Genomic DNA, 6,000 nt, shown 5'->3' on the forward strand with positions numbered 1-6,000 from the left:
TTCGTGGTGTTTTTGGGTATTGTACGAAATAGAGTAATATGCTAATGGTTTATTGGATTTCGGACTTAGTTTGGTGTGTTTTTGGATGTTCGGAATGGTTTGGGTTTGTTAGCGGGATTGAGGCAAGTTGTTTGAGCATTTGATTGTGAAAATTGGTTAAGGTTTGATTGATTTATCTATAAGTTTGGCTACGTCTGGATTAAAATTTATATCTGGAAAATTTCCAGATCTGGAAATTAGTTTGAAGGTTTGAAGATACACATGTTCATTCGTTATGTTGAACTTGATCATTCTTTACATGGGTATTGTTCATTAGCTATTAAAGTATAACAAAATCATTCATTAATGTAGCTGATTCGTTATTAGCTATTCGTTATTAAAAGATCATTCGCTCTCATTCATTAGCCTACCATTCGTCAACCCTTCATTAATCATTTGTTACCTCATTCGTTAACCATTCGCTACTTTATTCGTTCACTCATTTACCAGTCATTCGTTAAAGTCTATCCGTACTCATCATTCGTCAATGTTGATTTGTCATTCGCTACTGTTCATCATTCTTCATCAATCATCTTTATTCGTATTCCCATTCATTACTGAATTTTCATTTTAAGTCCTTAAGTTTGTTAAAGTTTAAACTTTTATTTGTTTAAGATGGCTGATTATTATGCATTGGCTTATCAGAATGTGTTGATGCAGCAAATGCTACATCTCGATGCTGAAATTGGATCTCATTCGAAATGTCCACGTTTGATGAAATTTAGTGATTTTGTTAAATGAGAACCATGTTTCAGAGCACATTTAGGGTTTGTGCCTATGGTTGGTAATGAGACTACTGGTTTTACACTGAAAGCATTTACTTAATACTCTCAAGAAGAGAATAACGCTTTAGATATTGAGACTAAGGCATATTCCACCTTGACTATGGCATTACCTGACAATATTTTTCACCAAGTGGGAAGTATTAAAATTTGTGCATACGTGTTTCAACATATCAGAATGAGAAGTATGGGTAATACTGAAGAGATTAAAAAAGTGATGTTAAAGTTTTAATTTTGAAATTTTAACTTATTGAAAGGAGAAAATGTGGAAGAAATTCTCACAAGATTCAATCATCTTATTGCTGAGATGAATAACTTAAAAATGGAACCAAGTGAGTCTGATAAAATTGATACTATGAAAAATGCTCTTCCAAGTTCTTACTCAATGTTTCTCATGGTACTTAAAGAGAATAGTTTCTTTAAGAATGAATAACTCACAGTAATGGAATTCATGCAAAATATTGAAGATAGAGAATATGACTTAAAATGTCAAAAGTCATCAAAAGAAACTCAAGACCCGACATTGTATGGAGGTTGTTTGCCTTTGAGTAGTTATGTAACTCTAATTACTGCATTTCTCACTCAAACTTCAGAAGAGGGATAATCTTCCTATAGTGATCCTAATGTATGTTTCATAGCTTCTGGGTTTAATGATAATTATGGGGGATCAACTACTTCTAATAGCTTCATTGCACCACCTAGTGTTAACATGAAGGAAGCTGAACAAAATTTTGCTTTCCTTAGTGCTTTCATGACCTCATATGAAAACTTGGTGGGTAGCAAGATTGCTACAACTAAATTGACTAATGAAGATTATGATCAGATTGATCCTGATGATCTAGATTTAATGGATCTCAAATAGAATATGGCCATGATTGTCAGAAAGGTGAAGAAGTTTATGCAACGAACTGGTAAAGACTTACCACCTATGAACAAATGAGTTGGTTTTGATAAATTAAAGGTAAAATGTTACAATTGCCAAGAGTTTGGTCATTTTGCCAAGGAATGTGATAAGCCAAAGAAGGAGTATAATGGTCTTCGAAATCAAGACACATATTCTAGTAAGAAGGTCAATGATTCTCCTGAAAAGACTTATGGAGGTAGTTCGTCTAAAGCTTCAGGGTCACAAGCTCTTCTCACTGCTGAAGGAACTGACTGGACTCAAAGATTGTTGTGTAATGATAATCAAGCAAATCTGGCTATGTTCGAGCAGACTGAAAGTTTTCAAGATGCTAGTGGAAACGAATTGTCCTCTGACAATGAGACATAATCGGATTCAGATGATTCTTGCAATATGCAACCAACTTATTTTGTGTGCATGGCAAAAATTGACGAGGGTAGTCCTTCTTCTGTTAAATTATCTGAAAATGTGATATGCTTAGAGTGTGAAATTGTTATACCTAGAACTGATTTACTTAATGCTCATAATGATTCACTAATGAAGGAACTTGCTTCAATCAATGATACATATAGACAATCACTAGGATCACAAATGAGAGCTAGGGAGAAAATTGAGGGTTTGTCTATAAGTAATCATGATTTGAAAGCAGAATTATCAGTGAAAATGACCATTAATGATAAACAATTTCCAGAGATTCTCAAACATAGAACTAAGATAACTGAACTTGAAAATAAGGTTCTTGATTTAAAAAGTAAATTAGAAAAGTTTCGAAATTCTTCAGTTTTGTTAAATGAAATCATTGGAGTATCTGGTAAACAAAAATGCTCAAAGAATGGTTTGGGTTTTGTTGAAGTTCCTCCACCATTTTATGATGACTATTCTTCAAATCCGTTTGCGGGAAATGAAGAAATTGTTTCAGAACCAGTCATCATTGAGGAAAAACCTAAACTGGTTAAAAATGATGATAAAGTAATCATTGAGGATGTAATTGAACCTGAAATTGTGCACAAAAACCAGAACATTCTCCGTTAAAATCACATTTTGTGTGAACCTCATGAATTTGAGGAAGCTGTGTATGGTTCAAATACATCTAAAGTGATAAAGGAAAAATCTGCTAAGGTTAAGGTTAAAAATTCTGAAAAACCTAAGATTTCTGATGAGGATTCGATGTGTTTCATCAATCCTGTTCCTTTGAAGACAAACAATGGTCGAGTGTTTAAATTGAATGGTATTAGCAAAGTATTCACTGAAAAGACATTCCACTTAATCTTATCAAACACGAATTGATAGAAAACGTCTTTCAAAATGAAACTTCCAAGATACAAGATCTTGAACATGCATTTGTTAATTCCAAAACATCAAACACAATAGATCCTTTGGTCAAAGCCAAATAATTTTTAAAATCTGCTAAGAAAGTTCTATTTGTTAAGTCAACTTGAATTGACATTTTACAGAGTTTTTCTAACTGTTCAAATCTTGATTTTTACATGAAAAAAGAAATCTGTTACGTTTGATGATTTGAACAAAGGACCTACTCCTGGTGTGTTTCATCAATCTTCTATTGCTAAAGTTTCTACTAAACCATAACGTGAGCGTGTTGACATGAAAACATGTTTTCTATGTGGTGAACAAGGTCATGTTGTAAGAAATTGTGGATTGAAGAAATCTCAAAATCTTCATCCGTTTATCAAGGAACAAGCCAAACCCGTTCCTTTGATTAAAGAAATTCTTAAAAGACCCATGTCTTGTGATGATGAGACACGCATCATGTTTTCAACTATGAATCCGCGCAAGGTGATTCATGTTGATAAGAGCACGAGTAATTTGAAACCCAAATTTGTTCCTACGGAACCAATTTGTAAGATTGTGAATACAAATGTAGTTCAAGCTCCATATTTGAGACGAAAGTAGAAAAGACCTATGACTTATTCACAAGCAGCTAACCTACATTTGGATTCTGTCAAAATTAACGCTTCAAGTGAAACTAAAGAGGTGCCCAAGACTGAGGCCTGGGCTGCCTTTTTGAACTAATCATCTCACCTATATGTGCAGAGTTTATCCAAGACTATATCTGGTGAAAGCTGGATTATGGATAGTGGATGCTCTCGTCATATTACCGGCAACATCATCCTTTTAACAAATGTTAAGAATATTCAAGGATGGTATGCAGGTTTTGCGGGTAATTCGGGAGGAATGATTACAAAAGAGGAAGAAGTTTCAAATGGTAGTATTACATTTGAAAAAGTTAATTATTGTGATAAAGTGGATCACAATCTGTTGAGTGTTTCTCAGATTTGTGATAAAAAGTATACCACGTTATTTAATGACAAGAAGTGCATCATACTTAAACCGGGTTTTGTTATTCCTGAGGATATGGTGGTTATGAGATCACCTCGATCTAATATTTATGTCTTAAACATGACTTATAAGGTAACTACTTCTGTTGAAACGTGTTTTGTCTCAAAAGCAACTGAGAATGACTCGATTCTGTGGCATATGCGTATGGGTCACATTCATGTCAGAAAGATGAATTATCTTATGGAAAATGACTTGGTTGATGGGGTTCCCTGAAACACTACAAGCTGACCGATCACTGTGTTGCATGCAAAAAGGGTAAATAGAAAAAGATGTCACACCCATCTAAGTTAATAAATTCCATTGATAATCGTCTGGAACGACTTCATATGGATTTGTTTGGTCCTGTGAATCGTGTGAGTATTGCTGGAGACTGGTACTGTCTAGTTGTCACTGATGACTATTCAGTATATTCATGGGTGCTATTTATGAGTTCTAAAGATCAGACACCGGTTCTTGTACAAAATCTAATCACAAAGATCGAATAACTGTACAAACAAAAGGTGAGACGTATTTGAAGTGATAAAGGTACGGAGTTTAAAAACAATGTATTAGATTTCTTTTGTATTCAAAAGTGAATTCATCGAGAATATAGTGCTCCTTATTTACTTCAACAGAACGGTGTTGCTGAAATGAAGAATCAAACACTGATTGAAGCTGCAAGAACAATGCTAGCAGATTCAAGCTTCGTGTCCAATTTTGGAATGAGGCGGTGAATACTGCTTGCTATACGCTCAATCGAGTTTTGACTGCGAAGAAGCTCCAAAAGACAAGTTATGAGCTTTTGAACAATCGTAAACCAAATTTAAAGTTTCTAGAACCATTCAGGTGTCCTTGTACTATGTTGAAGAAAGATGCGGGAAAATTCGAAGAAAAATCTATTGAAGGATATTTCTTGGGTTATGCGTCACCTAAGAAGCGTGTGTTCAATTTTACTTCGGGTTGTGTTGAAGAGTGGTACCATGTTGATTGTCAACGATGCACCACACCACCTCCTGGCAAGGGTTCTGATTGGATGTTTGATTATGAGTGTTTATTTAATTCATTTACTCCCATAGTTGATCAACCTGATGAAGACTTGGTTTAGAAGATCAATTGTTTTCCACACCAAGATCTTCAAATTCTACTTTTGTTGATGTTACACAAAGATGATCTACCTGATACATCTGATGTTATTTCTATTTCGTCAGATGATGGTCATTTTGTTGATTCCTATTCATTTCCATTTCCTGAAATTCATGAGAATGGTGAATCGTCTCATAATTCTGAAGAGAATCTGACTAATTTAACTGATAATGTTGTTGTGCCAGAGAATCCGTCACATAGAATTCACACGTATCATCCTCAGGACAACATCATTGGTGATCTTGATCTTGGTGTACAAACACGCCATCAGATTTCTAGTTCAAGTGATATTAATGTATTGTGTGCGTATGCTGATATGCATTCATCGGGAATCATGAATCTCGCAAAATACACTTGCTTTCTGTCACAAATGGAACCAACGAGTGTTCGTATGGCGCTTGAAGATTCTTCGTGGGTAGAGGAAATGCAAGAAGAACTGCAATAGTTTAGTCGACTGGGTGCCTGGGATCTCATTGACAAGCTTGTTAGAGTTCAAAAAAACCTATACCAACAAAATGGGTATTTAAATACAAGAAGGATGATCGTGGAGTTATCGTCAGAAATAAAGCACGTTTGGTTGTGCAAGGGTTTCATCAGCAAGAAGGCATTGACAATACGGAAGTATATGCTCAAGTTGCTCGATTGGAGGCTATACGAATATTTTTTGCCTATGCAACTTTCAAAAATATTAAAGTTTATCAAATGGAGGTCAAGAGTGCATTTCTCAATGGGGAACTTCAGGAAGAGGTGTTTGTGTTGCAGCCTCCTGATTTTGAAGATCCAGATTATCCAGACCGT

This window comes from Bidens hawaiensis, unplaced genomic scaffold (assembly GCF_021521415.1).
Source record: "Bidens hawaiensis isolate Kalapana, Puna unplaced genomic scaffold, B.hawaiensis_p1.1 tig00012490_1, whole genome shotgun sequence".
Taxonomy (NCBI): Eukaryota; Viridiplantae; Streptophyta; class Magnoliopsida; order Asterales; family Asteraceae; genus Bidens; species Bidens hawaiensis.